Genomic DNA, 17,284 nt, shown 5'->3' with positions numbered 1-17,284 from the left:
TAAGGTCTTTTGAAAATAGCTTCCTAATCCTCAGTGCCAACATACTCTTGGCGCATTCAAAAGAAGACACCAAAGCTCAACTTCCCTATGCAACAAAACAAAGCGAATTGAGACTTGGAAAAGAGACACCAGCATCCTATTTGGCCCGCTTGATGCATGCGACTGCAGTGTCCCTTCGTATCCAATGGCTCGGCATGTGCGTTCTTTCAAAATACACATGATCGTGCCAGAAACACACGCACACACACAAAGAAAAACAAAACATTTTATTCAAGTCCGACGGTAAGCTGTAGAGAATGGTGTGATGAACATAAAGGATTACGTTAGGAAATCGGAAGGGCCAACAGAATGCGCCAGCAGCCACTATCTCCTTAGTTGCCGACGTGAACTGCAAACTGAATTGATCCAATTCTTCGGACGAAAGCGGCGAGGATTACGTTCCTTTCCCACTTGAACGAGGCAGCCTGACTAACTGGCCCATATTTCGCTCCCCTGCCGAGTTCATTTCTTCTTTTTTTTCCTTAGCCTTAGTTACGACCACGTTTTTGTACGTTATATCTTCTGTTACGGCACACGTTTTTATACATTATCTTCTGTTACGGCATTCAAAGACAAGCGAATATTGCACTGCCGTTTTTGTAAACGAACACTTCGTTTTCTTTCTTTTATTTTTCTGCACCAGCTGATCTGCTTCCACGCTCGCAGAGTTATAAGAGTACGTCAAATGTCTTCAAGTAAATTCATGCTCTCTAAGAAGAAAGCAAGAAGTGCGGCAGCTCGTACAGAGTGCACAAACAATATAGTACGTAGCATACTCATCACAAGTCAGTGCTAAGTAGACGTCGTAATAAATTTAACGTAACGGTTGGACTAAGCGCTGACAACCCAAGGGCCGCGTCAGAGAGAGGACAATGAAAAGCAATAAATTTTGGAATGACTGTTCCACAAGGCCATCTGAAAAACGCATAGCACCACGGAGAGGAACAGCGAAAAGAGTACGATCGGCTACTGAAAGTTTGAAACGCAACGACTCTTGTGGTGACGACAACCCCATCAAAAAAGAAAAATCTCGCATCCACTCCGTCAATTCACGCAAGAAAACATGCATTTCTTATATATTGCGTTTGGAATAGTTTGCGCACTGCCTTGCCCATTTACTACGCATTTCCAGCGGCGACATATGCGCACTATATGTAGAGTTGTGCCTTGCGGGCGCGAAGTGTGCTGCAGCTTGCCTCTTGTTTACCAAAACCTCCGTGATTTGCGCGCACCAGCCGGCGGGCGCAAATCTCGGAAGCTATGATAACGACGCGAGAGCACCGACAAAGCTGTCGCACGAGATGGCTAGATGGCCTCTGCCGCTAATTCATGGATCGTTTGTGTACGAAATGTAGAAGTAAATTGAAATTCGATAAAGAATGCGATCAGTGATTGGCTGTTTAGACTCGGAATATCGCTCTAACCAGCGATCGGCAAGGAAGAAGAAATCACGCGTTCGCCTTCCTTCCTCGTTCAGGTCAGCGAGACCTTGCCAAAGCGGGATGCAGCGAGGTAGAAAGAAATTTAACTTTATTTAGATGATTAGAGCCCCTACTGCGCGCCTCCTACGAGTCGAGATAGGAAACTGGCAGGCCACTAACCCTTCGGTGAGTTTCAGAAAGATAGGAGTTCGGACGACAAAGGACGTTTAAGCGTGAAGGCGTGTTTGCTACGTGTTGAATGGCTGCAATCAAGGTTGTGCAACGTTCACCCAGCAGCCGCCCTTGTGCTTATCGCAGGTCATTAGAAAGTTGATTTAGCCGAAGACTAGAGATTCGCTTTGTCATAACTTGACAGCCAGAAGTAAGCAACTAAAGAAAAACACTCACACTCTGTTATCTTCTGCTTACAGCTAAACCTATATGTATAATATCCATATGCATCTTAGTCGGGCACCATGGAAGGTAGTGAGAGCCCCATCGTGAATTTAAAATTATATGTTTTAGTTGTGTATCTCGAAATGCGTCGTTGCTTTAAACTACGATATAGACTTGAAACAAAAAAAAAATCGAAACTCGTTAAAGACCCTTATAGGAGAACTCACGAAGTCACTTTTCATAGGTCAAACTAGCGGTTGCGAGAGTGCGACGCTATTTGTGTGAGAGCGACGCGACGCACGTCGAAGAAGCAGATAGAGCTGCTGTCGCATGGAAATGGCCACGACATGCGTGACCACGCGCGTATAGTGCACAGCTACAAATCTCTGCAGCGTTAAAAACATGTACTTAGGCCTTTCGTAACAACGGCCGCTTTTTCTTGCCTCCGAAATCCACGCCCATTGCGTCTTGTTGCGCAACCTTTCTGCGTAAGTGCTAGAAGGGATGGTTGTGCGAACTTTTGATAATTTTTTTTCTGGAACTCCATACGATAGCAGACGTGAGCCTTTAAGCTCCCTCCTGAATCTTCGCTCGAACCCTTTTCGGTCGTCGAAGAAGGGACCAAATCCTCAGCGAGAAAAACACTTTTGGTTGCGTCACAACTCTGCAAGCCTCGAAAGAAGGAAAGCGAACAAAAATAAATAAGGAAGAAAGAAGAGCGTACACTCTTTTCAGCATTGCACGCATCAGCGGGTTTCGATTGTGCACCAAGTCGTCGGCATCCCGCGGCGTCGAGTGTCTCTCGGCTGCTTCGCGTCGAGCTGCTCTTATACGATTCGAAAGGCGTTCCTTTCCGTGGTAAGGCGCACGCCGTGATTTGCATTCGGAACCTCGAGGGTGCCCTCTTGCAGGCTTGTTACCTTTCCGCAAGAGTCAGCATCCTGAGCACCTGATTGCTGTCCGAAGGACGCTGGTGCAAGCGGGAGGATTTGTCCCGTCGGGAGTAACACGCACATGCGTAAGGCTCCAAGCACGCGATAATCCGGACACTAAAGAGAAAACCAAAGCTCCAAATCACATGCCTTTTTTTTTTGGAAGCGAAGCTGTATATGGCTAGGGTTCCATGTATTTTTCGTGTTTGTGCGTGAACAATAAAAAAAAAGGAGCGTGGGCCAATCCCGGAGATGGCCCAATACCGGGTCGACCGCGGCGGAGTTGCAGCAGGCTTCAAGCACTCATCCTCCACTAATGATAATAATAAATAACAATACATGAAATAAATAAATCAAGATGCATTGTTTCAAGTCGATGGATATACTGGAATCGTTTGTCAGCAGCACATGGATCTCACAAGCAGGACGCTCTGCCATAAACGCAAAGGACAAAATGTGTGTACAGCCATACATCCTTGACTCGCAAGAGGAAAATGCCACCTGACTGTGGGGATGGCTGTGCCGTACAAACGGCAGACAGAATAGCGATATCCACTGTATATATATATATATATATATATATATATATATATATCCAGGTACACCCAAGTGTGATATCGAGAAGTTCACGACCACGCACTCTGCATGGGTTAGCCGTGATGGCACTGCCCCTGTGATCACCGTTGGAGGCTTCAATGTGGTCGTATCTCAAAACCAGACAGGAAATAGTTCACTCAGTTTGTGCTAGAAGAGTTTGGTTTGCCGCACCAATCCAAGTCACTCAACTACTCAACAGTAGTCGTGTATAGATCAACTTTGGCCAAGAATCTGTTATGGTTGTAACCAAACCAATCGGTGTATATCACGGTAATCACAAAGCTATCGTCACTGCCATTCCCAAATTACCAAAATAAATGCATGTACCCTTATCTAACCCTGTGTGATGTGATATAGCTTCAGTGGTCATCCAGCTTCACAGAGTGGAATGGCTCCTCAATTTTTTTTATTAAAATAAAAATAAACAGAGGAGTTGTCGTCGTTGGCTGGCGACGGCTACCGCTTTTTGCTTGATTGATAATATAGGATAAAAATAAATAAATAAAAGTGAAAATTAAATAGCTAGAAAGCTAAAATAGTAAAAAAGTGAAAATGAAAGTAAAAATAAAAAACTAAAAATAAAGAGACCTGTTACACACTAAGACTGATAGTCTCTTTTTAGAAGTTCTCATTTGCAGCGACGTCCGTGGATGTCTGGTGCATACGATTTAAATGCACGAATGAGCCAATTACTGACGACGCAGTAGAATAATAAATAATCGTCACAAATGCCGGTGTCTTCAAAGAAGCGTTCAAATTCTTTCATAGCTTTTCGATGCACTTTTGAAGGCCGTGAGCCTAACACCTTAACAACTGAGAAAGGTCGGTGTGGGTCAAATGAAAGCAGTTCTTGGTCAAGATGCTGTCTATCTGTGGTGCGCTTGGGAAAGTCGAGTAATAGTTGGTATACATCCTCGTCCTCGTGACCACACAAACATGTTGGAGGGATCACAAGCTTAATTCGTAATACGAAGTGCCATGTGTAAGAATTTCCGAGGCGAAGACGATGTAAGAGGGTGTCGATGCGTCGTGAAATCTGAGGGTCTAGCTGGTACTCAAGAGGTGGGCCAACTGCATATAAGATTGATTCTGTTGTGCTCTCTGTGAACCAGTTGGACAAACCCAGTTCTCGCTTGAGGCCTCGTAAGACGCGCCGGGTGTCCAACTGGGATATGAGAATAAGGTGAGTTTCAGAATTTTCGTGAGCCGATTTTGCCAACACACCTGAATATCATGACCCTAACATACCACGGTAACGTACCGCGTATCACGCAAAGCTAGAACCATTCATAATCTACCTCCATTCTCTACCTCTACCTTCTCTACCTCCACTACCATCCATAATGGAGCAAACGTTCAGCACCGTACCAAACATACGAGCTTTCTATTAAAATTGATCCATTATCCGTGTTAAGTACGTACATTCTTTTGGGCAACTGCGTCTATTATCTGGTGTTCCATTAAGTGAGCGAACACTATTTCTATGTTTCCATTATATCTGGGTATTGCATTCAGCGACGCACACTACTCCTCGATATGGAATGAACGATAGCGCCGAATGCAATGACTAGTGGCGAAGAAACTAGAGCACCTTCTATGCTGCTTCCCGTCCTTCGAAAATTAAAGGCTCCCACTTCGCACCGCTCTAAACCAGTTAGACCGAAGTCCTTCCTCGATGGACAAAATCTTGGGACCATGGTCTCGTATATCACAGCCGCAGAAGGCTACAAAAAGCGCTGCTGCGATTCCTGAAGGCAACCGGACTGATCGACCATCTGTGACGCAGCGTTGATAATTTACATTACGTTGGCAACCACAGTGCAGTTCAACTCGTGACATTCCCTCCTTCTCTTGATATTTACCTCCCCGTTTCCCAGTGCAGGATAGCCAAAAGAACTCAGTCCTAGTTAGACGTCCTGCCTTTCGCTTATCCTTCTTTTTTTTTCCTCCCTCGCTTTCTCTCTGTCTCTCTGCAAAAACTTTCCGACAATTCCAACAGCCGAGTACAAATCACGCTGTTCCTACAACAGCAACAAGCCAAACTTTCAACCCGACGACTGCACAAACGACCTCACTCCGGGATCGTTGCATTTCTAGCGGCATTCGCACGATGCTTCGCAACCACGTACACACCGCTTTGCCAGACGCTCCGTTCCGGCACCTGGCAGCAGATATAGGCAGATGCGCTCACACAGGCTCGGAATGACAAAAAAAGAAAGAATAGAAAAACGCGAAAATCGCGAAAAGAGCGGCCGACTTCCGTGGAATGCCGGTCACAGTGGAAACGCATCCTCTCGCTTCTCGACGCCCAGAACTGACTGCACTTTTCAGGCGCCTCACAGAAAACGCGCGCTCAAGCCAGGCGGGGGATTGTCGAGCGATGCGTCGAGAGCGACGCGGCGTCTTCAATCATCCATAATGGAAATTTTTCACCCCCCCCCCCCTCCTCCCCTCGCCGTGAAAAAAGAAAAGGGCGCAGGACTTATGCTACGGGGGGAGGAGGCGAAATAAAAACACAACAGCCCAACAACAGCGATAGAAAAAGACGGTAAACAAAATCATGGCACACAATAAAGCGCCCAGATCTCGGTAATGCGGAAGGAATGAACCGGGGTGAACACCATGGGAAAAAAACGGCGGGGAATAGCAGGGAATTTTTCGCGCGAGAAGTTGGGGCGTGCCGTTCGGTGTGATAGCTGGCGGAAGCTATAGCCTCCTTTTCATGCCGATGCCAGCTCTACCCAAGAAGTCCTACCCTTCCTAAATCAAGCACCTAACTCGTACTGCCTTCTTCTCTATCCCTCCCTCTTTTCCCCTTCTCCTTCTTTTTTTTTTTTTTTTTGCTTGGCGTTCAAGACACCGGCACCTTATCCTTTAATCACTCGGCAATTTAAGGGCAACTTCGGCTCTACGGAACCAAGGCGGTTGAGTAAGCCAGTGAGGGAGGGCCTTTATGAGCGGGCTGTTTTGGCTCTATAGAGTTCTTCTCTACCTCCATTCTCTACCTTCTCTACTACAATTACCATTCATAATCTACCTCCATTCTCTACCTCTACCTTCTCTACCTCCACTACCATCCATAATGGAGAGGCCGACAGAAACTCATGAAGTTTCACGGGAATGCAGAATCTTAGCCAGAATGCACTCGCTAATGTTGGCAAGCCTATCTTCGCAAGTTCATTTCTGGTATTGATCCGTGGTTTATTTCACATAATTTCTCGTTTCTGTCATTTTACTTTTCTCCCGATGGCAATGCCGATGACGAGCAGGTAAGACAGTATGCTTTGCATTCGCCCGCGTATATTCATGCTTGTTTGGTATGACCGGTAGCGCCGAATGCAATGGCTGTGCTGGCGAAAAAACTGCAGAACGCCTTTTGTGCTACTGTACCGTTTTTTAGCACAAGGAAAGCTTGCCATCTGTAACGCTCTAGACCAGCTAGACAAAAAAGGTTTCTCGCTGGCCGAGTTTCTAGGATCACAATCTCGCATAACCCAGCTGCAGACGGCTGCTAAAGCGCTACTGCGTTTCCTGAAGGCAAGCGGACTGAGCGACCATCGAGTGGCAGAACGCAGAGAGTATTTCATTACGTCGGCGGCTACGTACCTATTCACTTTCTCTCCTTCTCTAATCATTTTGTTTCATGTTTCCCTAGTGCAGGGTATAGCCGACTGGACTCAGCCCTGTTTAATCTCCCTGCCTCTCAAACACATTTCTGTACTTCTTTTTTATACATCGTTTGCTCTAAAGAGTTTAAACCCACTTATTGTGAGCGTGAATGTAAAGGTAAGGAACGGTGAATTACGCTTCGTTGACGCGACATAATAGAAAGTTTTAGATTAGAGGACGCAAGCCGCTTGCTTCCCCTAGTCTAAAGCTCTCTAATAACTACCATGTTTTTGCCAGCGTCTTGTGTGGTACCGATATTACTGTAATAAATTCAGCCTGTCTGTGGGCATGTGCATCCATCACTCTTTTTATCGTCCGCGTCAAATTCAGAACAATACAGATGTCGTACGAGGGAAATAACCCACGATAGTCAACAAGGAAAAAGCGACAAAGGAAAAAGAAAACCTGCAGCGGAACACCCAGCTTGGGACATCAATCACATTGAATGAAGCTAATGAAGGCGGAAACGGTGTTCCAACTTTGTTTACGGCACTTTTCTGTAAACCTTGCATAAATGCTTCAGTAATAAGATGAAATAAGATGAAAATATTTGGCATGGCGCCAGCATTACAAGAGGTTCAGAATGGATAACAGAAGCTCCGTCTCTTGTATACCTGTCAACTACACGCGCCTTTTTACCTAACATCAGGAACTAGCTGAGCTCATTTCGTCGACATACTTTTCTTCTATTAAGAGAGGCTCAAAATGAAAACCCAGCGTGCGCTGAAAAGGAGGTTGAGTCGCGTGCAAAAATTAGTTCCTCGTAGGACAACGCTGTCCCGCTTTTGGTCGGCGAAGAAGCAGGTTGAAGCTTAGGCTCACGGGAGCTTGGGCTTTTCTACATTGAAAGCTTACTTGCGTACCTGCGAAGAGCGTCGAAGCGCTTACTTCGCCGAAACGAGGGGCTTCCTTTATGCGCACGTCAAGAGCAGCACGAGAGGAACACGTGAAAGTAAAAAAAAGAAGCCGAAAGGCTCTCCGCACGACACGACTCCGCGCGTACAGCGCTCGACCCATACGAAAATTAATCGACGTAAATTGATGAATCTGAGCGCGTATTAGAAGAAAACAATTGCTTTACAGTAGCCTGTCGCTGTGCGTATGGCACATTTTCTTCCTTTTTGAAATTTTCTTCCTTTCAACGTTAGAATGTTCAAGGCGCATAAGCTGCATTATTTTGCCGAAATGAGCGCTCGCGCTTTTTACAGTGTTCAAAATGTTTTCTAGCGTCTCCATTTTATTAAAGCATAAAAAAAAGGTACCCGGTCGAAGTTGCTTACGAAGCGCTTCGAAGGTCGCTGCAAAATGACTTTGGTGACAGGAGCCTTCGCTAAAAGTTTTAACCTCACAAGAGCACGTGAAGAAGCTACACCGAGAGCTCGCCCTCCGCGGTACCCGCATCCAGCTTTTGTCATAAGGATCAGCTGAAACCGTAAAAAAGAATTAAAACAGAAAACCGAGTCCTGTCCACCAAAACAAAAGGAAGAAAAAAGAAACAATGCCTCGGTTTATACGTCACTCCGTAGGGCTCACCGTGCCACCCTAGCGGAGAAAGAATGGCAATTTAATTTAATTTCAAGACGGGCCGGATATCTCCATTGGTGGATCGTACATCACAATCAAGAGCTAACGGTGCGCCCATTCCTGAAGTCAGCGGGTCGCGCACGGCCGAGGGGCGGAGATAGATGTTCTCTCTTTTTCCGGGTGGATGTGTCTCCTTCCATCTGCTTCGGTAAACAACACAACGAAAAGAAAGCGAGGAAAAGAATACAAAAGTATAGGACGTGCACACGTACCACGTAAAAGTCGAAGAATAAAACAAAAAGAAACCTTCACAGGGAGTAAGGAAGCATGGCGGAAAACAATTGCAGGCTCGGAACAACGCGACAAAGAAAAAGAAAAATATTAGAGAGCGGTGAGATGCACCCATCTGGCCCCAACAGGAAAAAGAATGCACATCAAGAAAGCAGCCGGCTCTTGCGCGATCCGCCCAGTGAAACAAAGATTTATACGCCGGCACCAGTAAACCGTGGAAGCGGGGAAAAAAATACCGGCGAGAATTTGTCCGTTCACGCTTGGCTTAAGCGTGACTTGAAAGAAACGAAAAAAAATAACCTAACGGACGATTGAAGCGTGTGTTATGTTCGGTTGTTGGTGCGCAACGCCAAGATGGGTAGAATCGGTACACTCCTCTCGCAAAAAAAAAAAAAAAAAAAATCCGGCTTTCTATAAGGTACCGTGGCACATTACACCACCTTGCATCTTAACTATTTCCAACCACCTATACAAAGCCCGCTCTACGGTTCTGCGAGCATTTTGCCCCGCCGTCTACACAACACAGGAGAAATAATTCCGTTGAGTGAAACCGATAAAGGCATATTTCACTGCCTTATAGTTCCCTGTCCTGAGGCGGGGCGCGCAAGGCGCGAAAATCAAACTAGCTCCGCAACTCTAAGTGGCAAATATGTCATCGTTTTCAGCCGCTCACCGAAAGCGAGGAATTCAACTCATCAGTGCAACCGCACGCGCTTCTGCGTGCGTGTGTGTGTGCGTGTGCGCGTGGATGTGTGGGTGTGGGCGTCTTGGCTTGTCCGTGGGCTACAGTTCTCGGGTCATGCCTTGATTGACCTCTGAAATTGGATGAATGTCTCGAATTAGGTGCGATTTTCAAAATCATTTAAAGATGATTGTGCACGAAAATGTCACCAGCCTCCAAATTTGCATTAGGCAACTGTCCCCAAGGCCCTAATAAAAAAGATAATTAATGTACTTTGTTATTCAGTCTTCTGAAGCTCACGTTACTAGCGGCAAAGTAAGTCCGCCTCGCTTAGGCACTATTCTGCAAAAATGTTTGCTGCGCTCAATACTTTTTTGTAAAATATCTGTATTGTCTAAAAAAAAGACCTTATATATGAATATCCAGCTCCATTAATTATTTGAACTCACTCATCTTTTTATTTTCACGGTAAACTTTTCTTTTGTCCTTTCTCCAGCGGATTAATTCTTCTGTAGCTGCTTTTTGATGCTCCTTGCTATTTTTTACAGCTTTAGCGTTAAGGGCTCCGTGTCGCAGAAAATTCGGCGTCGGCAACCGGCGTCGGCGTGCGATGCCGACTCGGTGGCGGAAAAAATCATCACCAACCACCTCAACCACCCCAACCACTCCAACCGCGCAGGCCCTCCACGTGGTGCAAGGTTTCGGTGAACAAAAATTGAATTTCTCACAGTGAAATCCGTTAGAAAAATCGTAAAATACGACTTTACCATTCAGCCTCAGATTCGCCGTCGGATTGTTTACCAATCGGTGTCGGATTGTAATTTGAATGTACGAGAAAACTTAATTCTGCTACGAGGAAACTCAAACACAAACCCCTTTTCCAGCATTTCTACCAGACCTACAACCGCGCGTTCGTGTACTTTACTTGCGAAAATGATATCCAGATGGCGCTCGTATCCTAGGCAGGTCAAATTGGGACTTCGCCTGCTAATTCGTTTTGGACACGCGCGCGCCGTCGGGGCAATAGCAAACAATTAATAAAATAATAAAAAAGGTGCTACGGCCTTCACATTTTAATATTAAGATCACTTATATTGCCCCTGGAAAAACGTCTTTCCAGCAATGCATTTCTGTTTAAAAGTGAAGCCGACTTTAAGGGGATCGGTGTAAGCTTGGTCTTTGTAAGCTGGCTTTCCCACGTTCAGTGTTGCAGTGAATGAAGCCTACTTGCCGTATGCGAATGATGCAATGCGAACGGGTCCCGATAACGCTATCGCATTCTACTCTTAAAGGCGAAGCTTAAGCGTCCTCCAATTTTTTTTATTCTCCGACAGCAACAGCTAAAGGATGTCACAACCGTTGACACCTGAAAATCCCCCCCCCCCTCCTATAGCAACTCTATTACAATCGATAATTCCGTTGTAGGGTGTGCTAACTCGTGTGAACGTCAAGCTGAAATAGACCTGGACGGGAATAATATGTCGACCGAATGGGGGGAGGCGTGGGCATGAGACGGAGAGCAGTACAACTGGCTCCGCCGAATCGCTGCTTCATACCGCCTTCCGGAAGCCACGTAAGACTACCTGTGCGCCCGACCACAAAGCCGTCGACGGAGTGTTACGGTGCAGTCAGGCTCGAAAACGCACGGTGGAGTGACAGCTCAATATTCGATTCCCTTCCTTCCCTCGAGCGCCCTGTCTACGCTCACCGTATCCCTCGTAGCCCCAGTTCCAGTCCGCTTTGCAAAATCTGTGCAGTTTTACCGAAGCTGTCGCCTCAATCGCACTTTCAGCGATCGAATTCGGAGAGCCTCTGGCATGTTCAGCTCCTTCTATTGGCCAGAGCTCTGGGTCTGGCCATTACTTAACTATGCGTATTGGCAACCCGTGGGCGGCTGTTTTGTTGTGTTTTACATCAGCTACTGAGGAGAGCTTTGGGTACACCCATGCCTCGCCTGCACCATTTCTCGGTGTTCTACGGCAAATAAATAAACAAATTATTAATACAACAAAAATAATAAATATATATAAAACGTTGATGGGAATTTTAATAATGAATGCAATGTCGAAGTGGAGATTATGCTTGACGTCTGACGCCTGACCGCGCCGCTATCCACATGCTTTATGCACTTTCGTATCGGTAGGTTCAAGTTAGACGAAAGTAAGTTATTTCGAACACATGTACCACGGTAACGTTCCAGTTACAACGTTATAAACGTGACATTATGAATTAGGGAGCAAGTGCAGGTACATGTGACGTCCGAGTTGCTGAGTAGGGCACGTAATGTGAAGAGAGGTAACGTGGGGCGCGTTAGAATAAAAGAATGCAACCGAGTGTCGAGTCAAGTCGAGTCGAGTTGAGTCGAGGGTGGTCAAATCGAGTAAAATGCAAAAGGACTAGATGGAGCGATCAGACGAGGAAATTTTGCAACCATTGGATGACTTCGGCTCACAAAGTTCAGATATAATTAAATATCTCTGAGGTAGATAAGCCTTGGACTAGAAGTGACCTAAGTTAGGTTGGTGATAACAATGAGGATGACGACTAATTCTTTGAATGCATACTTCCAAAGAATAATAACTGATATGCGGCGTATATTAATGCTCTTTTCTTGTTTGTACTATTTTCTGAAGCTAAGTGCTAAGTAAGGGTGACATCAATTTTAAGAGTGTCTTTAGTCCGACATAAATGTCAAACTGTTGTATGAAACTCCTTATCTGTATGCGCGTGAGAACGTGCACAGTTACGTTATTAGTAACAATTACTATAGTAAGAAACAATCAATCGAACGCCCACACTGTTTTTCATATGTTTGTATATGTCGGCTGATCTTGTCACTTACGCCCACTCTTTTGACCCTCCGTCAAATGTGGGGACTCTGCAATGGGATCTCCGTCGTTGTATCGGTTAACCTTAGCAATACGTTATGTACATTTGTCCTACGCAATTATGCGATATTTCAGCTATTAGTATTCTGCTTCTCTGCATTTTTTTCTTAATTCCTCGATATGTATGTATGAAAAAAATACATAAATAAATCAGTAAATCACCTCTACCTACCACTTACTCAATGATCCCTCCGAAGAGCCTGTACGATATCGTAAATTAATAAAAATATATAAACAAAAAGAAAGCATAAGCAGCACGCCTGGTGTTTACGTTCCTGGTTAGTTAACGTCAGCACTACCGTGTAAAATAACTTAAGCCCTTAAAAACAAGCAAGTGTGCAAATCGATAAATCGATCTACAACTCACAACCTTACAGCCCAAAAGGCTGTAAGGTGTGAGCTTGAAACCGATTTGCACCCTTATTCGCTTTTAAGGTCGTAAATAATTTTGTATTTATATAGCTTTCAAAGCACTGCACTGTTTTAACGAGGCGCCTCCGCATAACGGCTATCTTCACCCTTTACTGGCGGCGAGCAGGGGTGACGGCGCCTGACTTCCCGATTCCCTCGTCGACAGCGAAGCGGGAATCGAAGACAAAAGCTCTCGGCTTTTCCCCTCTCGACGAAGCACGCCACCGTCTGGGACATCTTCTCCAGCAGGCTTCTCTAAGAATCCCCAGAAGGTATCGAGGAAGGGGGATGTACGGGGAAACCGAGTCCAGTTAGGGTGGCCGGGGAGTATCGAGGGAAGCGATGAAAGGGAAAGGTACTGTGAACTGGAAGTTCGGGTGGGTGGGATGAGGACGCGCGCAGCTCGACCGAACAGTCATTATCTTCAGAGCTGCGGTCTCGGAGCGTTGCGGTGAAGCCGGATCGGAAACGTTTCGAGCCGGATCAAAGACGTTCGCTACAGCGCCGCCGCGCTTGCGATCGAGTATGAGACCGTCTGTTTTCCCGTTTCTTTCGTTGCTTTTGTTTTGCCATTTATTTCCTCTCCTTTTGTCTAAGTCGCCACGTCAACATTCGACATACGGCATTCGTTCTCATTGTAGTCTGTTTATTTGATGCCCCTTCGTAACCAGGCCTACACTTTCTTGTGTGTGATCTTTTTCTAAACGCCTTTTAGTTCCGTTGTTACAGCGTTGGGCACACATAATATCAAGAGCCAGAAAAACGGAGGAATTGCCTTTTTCTCTAATTTGAGAGACTAACTTTGCGACCTTTAGCTCTTTCCTACGCCAATATTATTCCTAATCTGTATCCTTCGTTTTTAGCTGTTGCACCCATTTCGTCTTGAAGAAAAAAGAAGTGACGGCTGCTTTGCGAGTAATTCTGCTGAGATATTGTGAATCACGAAGGAAACAAGCATACTAAGCAAACATCAAACGAAATACTCTATCTGTGTAATTGAAGAGACCGCTGTAAAGAAAGTTGGGGTGGAAGTTGGCGGGGTTTGGAGGACAGAGGAACTCAGCACAATTTATGGAAGAGCGAATAGAGTGGCGGGATTTCATTGATATGCGAGACAAAATACGTGGTTTCTACGGCAACAATAATAATTCGAAGAGAACGAACAGACGTGGGGCTGCTACGCTTGAAGGGTCCGCCACCAATCATACCGCACGCGTTAAGAGCGATTCTAACAAAGGCGATGTTATTCCCGAACTGAATGGAAAAAAGAATCAGCGAAAAACCAGCGCCACCACGTCCGAGAAAAGTGTTCATTATCGCTGATTGGCTCTATAGATACATTTAATGGTCGATTAGTTATTTTCTTTTAAGCTGTATCTTTTTCTTTCTGCAAATGCAGAATCTTCGGGAAGACGGTGTTCTCTTTGTTCTGAGAGCCAGCATGCGTGCAAGCATGCAGTCTTATACCAATAACGATTGGCGGGCTGGTTCGCTGGGCAGGACATCGTCTTTGCTTGGTCGTCCGAACACGGTGTTTCTTCTACATCATGCACGTCTCACACGGAACTTGTTTGCGCACAAATGCTCCGGCGTCTAAACATAGTCGTGCATTCATAGCCTGTGAAGCCGCCCTTGTTTATATTCTTTTTCTTTTTTTTTCTGCTTTCACTTTTGTGAACTTCGACAACATGGTATGGTGGTATGGTGCGTAGCAGTGTCTTTAGACAATTACTTTATCTTCTTCTCTTCCGTGTAGTAGACTGTATGTTGATACATGATAGACTTGCGGAAGCTGAACGAGAGAAGTCTGTGCAACGCATGCTTTAAAGAAGAGGTATGTGAGGGGAGGGAGAAAGTAGGAGAGAAAGGGCGTGCTAGAATACCATACCTAGAGGACTCTGCGATTGTTCTCGCGTTTTGAAATTAACTTACTGAATTACGTTGAATCACAATAAGTGCTCAAAGAGACTAATATTCCTACTGTTTCCGAAAAGTCTCACGTATAAAAAAAGCAAGCATCGACAATTAGCAAGGCGAGAAGGAGAGGTCATCGTTGTAAGGGGTTCGACACCACCATGAGGAAAACGAAGTACATATGCAGCGCCAACTGCATACGAAGCCGAAACAAGAAGCTATTGTTGCGAAAGAGCTGAGCGGAAGCTGAGATGGAAAACATGATTATGTGGCCGCATTTCCACAGTTAAAGATAACATACTACAGATGTGTATAGTGAAGATAACCGAAGGGGCCTTTGTGGAACTCCAACATTCAGGACATACAAAGGAAAAAGAAAAGAAAACACTGCCAACCCGCATCCTAATTTCTGTGATGTAGACCGAGGCCATCCATTTCCCCATGTTCACAGAGCTAGTCTCAATTCGGCTTCAGTAAACGAGCGTGTTTGCACTCAAGAACAGCAGTTATAGTTTCCACCGTCGAATAAACGCGCTAGGTATAACTGCCCCGAGGAAAAACAAGAAACTAAAGAGACAGAAAAAAAAATCTGTCACATTCCCTCCCTATCTTACGTGGCATCAAAAAGAAATCTCCACATTATCAGATTATTCTAATCAGAGGCGGAGCGTTATTCCATTGGCTGGTGGAGATAACCGAAATAAGTCTTTGTGAAACTCGAACATTGAGCACAAACAAAGGAAAAGAAACAGGAACATGAGCCGCAAGGTTAGGACGGCGCCCGTAAGGTGCGGGACGAGAGCGTGACCCGCACAGAGACCAGCGAAACAGAGGCAAGCCGGCAGAGCGATTACTTTTGGGTGGTCGTAAAGCATTTCCGGCACGAAATTAAACGGACGCGTTCCCACAAGCGCGTCGCAATTACGCGCCAGCGCATCGAATCGCCTACACGGTGATACAATACCGAAGCAGATTGCTCACGTACGCGCAGGCCTATGCTGCAGTTCGCAGTAAACACAACAAACGCGCAGCAGAGAAGAAACGGAACAACACAAAAAACAGCCCACTCTTCGTGCTGGCCAACACAAATACAAAAACAGGAATGGGACACAGCATGTGCAGGCGACTCCGGTCCGATACAGGAACTTTCTTTCTTTACAACTACCCACCCACGAGAGGAAGCGAACCGTGGCGTAGAAGACGAATCAGGGAACGGCGTAGTCGTTAACGCCAGAATAGTTTTAGGGGAAGTGAGGGTGGTGTTGGCGGTTCCGCGTGTTTGCTTGTTCCTCTCTTCCCCAACCTTCTATAGCGAAGAGCTGGCTTACAACGGCGTTACCTCGACACCCAGCCAGCCTCTCCACACGTATAGTACCTCTGCCGCTCACATCGCGGTTCCTGTCTACGTCGCGACAAAAGCGGGAGGGATCCAACACACACACACACACAAAAGAAGAGATATTGCTTGCGCAAGGCGGAAGCCGGGAGGAAGCGTAAAGGAGCCAGGAAAGTGGTCTTTATTTCCGGCCACCCTTCTGAGCACTCTATAAAAACCTGCCCGCGGAAGCGGCGGTGGCCCACCGCGGAACCACCCACGCCTATATACGTCGCCTGCCTGCAGGGTTGTGGTGCTTCTTAGCAGACAAAAAGAAGGAAATGGTTACGAGGACAAGAAAACAAAATGAAGGCAGAAGAAAGTGGAAATGGCGCGTGGGACTACAGTGTGCCGGTGGTGCGACCTTTAACACACGTGGCTGGCCACCACGGTTCTGGCGACGTATAGGTTGTGTGGGGAAAAAATGTAGAGCGAAACAACGGCTGAGGCGACAGTATGCCACTAGACGGGGTGTTTGTTATACGACGAAAGACGACGCGAAACGGCGTGGAACACGGTTCGGCAAGCGCGAGCACCTTAGTGGGCCTTTCTTCGGGCGGTGCCTCGTAAAGAGAGGCGCGTTTTCTTCCATGCTAGCGGGGCAATAACGGGCCCACTCCCCCCCCCCCCCCCCTGGCAACCTGACACCTTCTTTAGTGACCCCCCGACCTTACGCCTCTGACCTCGGAGGGACGCTACAACGCGTCTCCTCAGGCCGGCCAGCCGGACGAGTGCGCGCACTAAAGAAAGAGAAGTGAGAGGTGATGTCCACTTCGGTTTCGCTGGAGGTGTCTGGGGGCCACGGAGATAGCCCACAAGATTTTTGGAGCAATTCCTGTTTTGTTTTTTCCTTTTCTTTGTGGCCCGAAATTCCCTTTTCCCAGGCGAGGTGTCTCCGGACCTGCGCTGAAGTGGAAAGCGATTGCTCGCTTTGTTTACGAGCTGCGTTACGCTGTTACACACTCCGCCAGAGCTGCTCAGGGTCCAGAGCGCTGCCGGGCAGTATATATATATATATATATATATATATATATATATATATATATATATATATATATTGTGGGTGGAGGAAAACGGCTTTAAACAAAACACTGCTCGTCCTCTGGCACGTGATGCCCCTTACGAGAGCTCGTATTCTTCGCGTC

General features: G+C 46.3%; 1 protein-coding gene across 1 annotated transcript in view; it reads right to left on the bottom strand.

Moving 5' to 3' along the window:
* The window catches only part of LOC119461001 (glutamate receptor ionotropic, kainate 2-like), a 354,408-nt gene that overhangs the window by 41,686 nt on the left and 295,438 nt on the right, over positions 1–17,284 (bottom strand). The gene's annotated exons all lie outside the window — the stretch shown is intronic.

Source organism: Dermacentor silvarum, chromosome 8, assembly GCF_013339745.2.
Source record: "Dermacentor silvarum isolate Dsil-2018 chromosome 8, BIME_Dsil_1.4, whole genome shotgun sequence".
Lineage (NCBI taxonomy): Eukaryota > Metazoa > Arthropoda > Arachnida > Ixodida > Ixodidae > Dermacentor > Dermacentor silvarum.
This window is presented reverse-complemented; position numbering and strand designations above follow the sequence as displayed.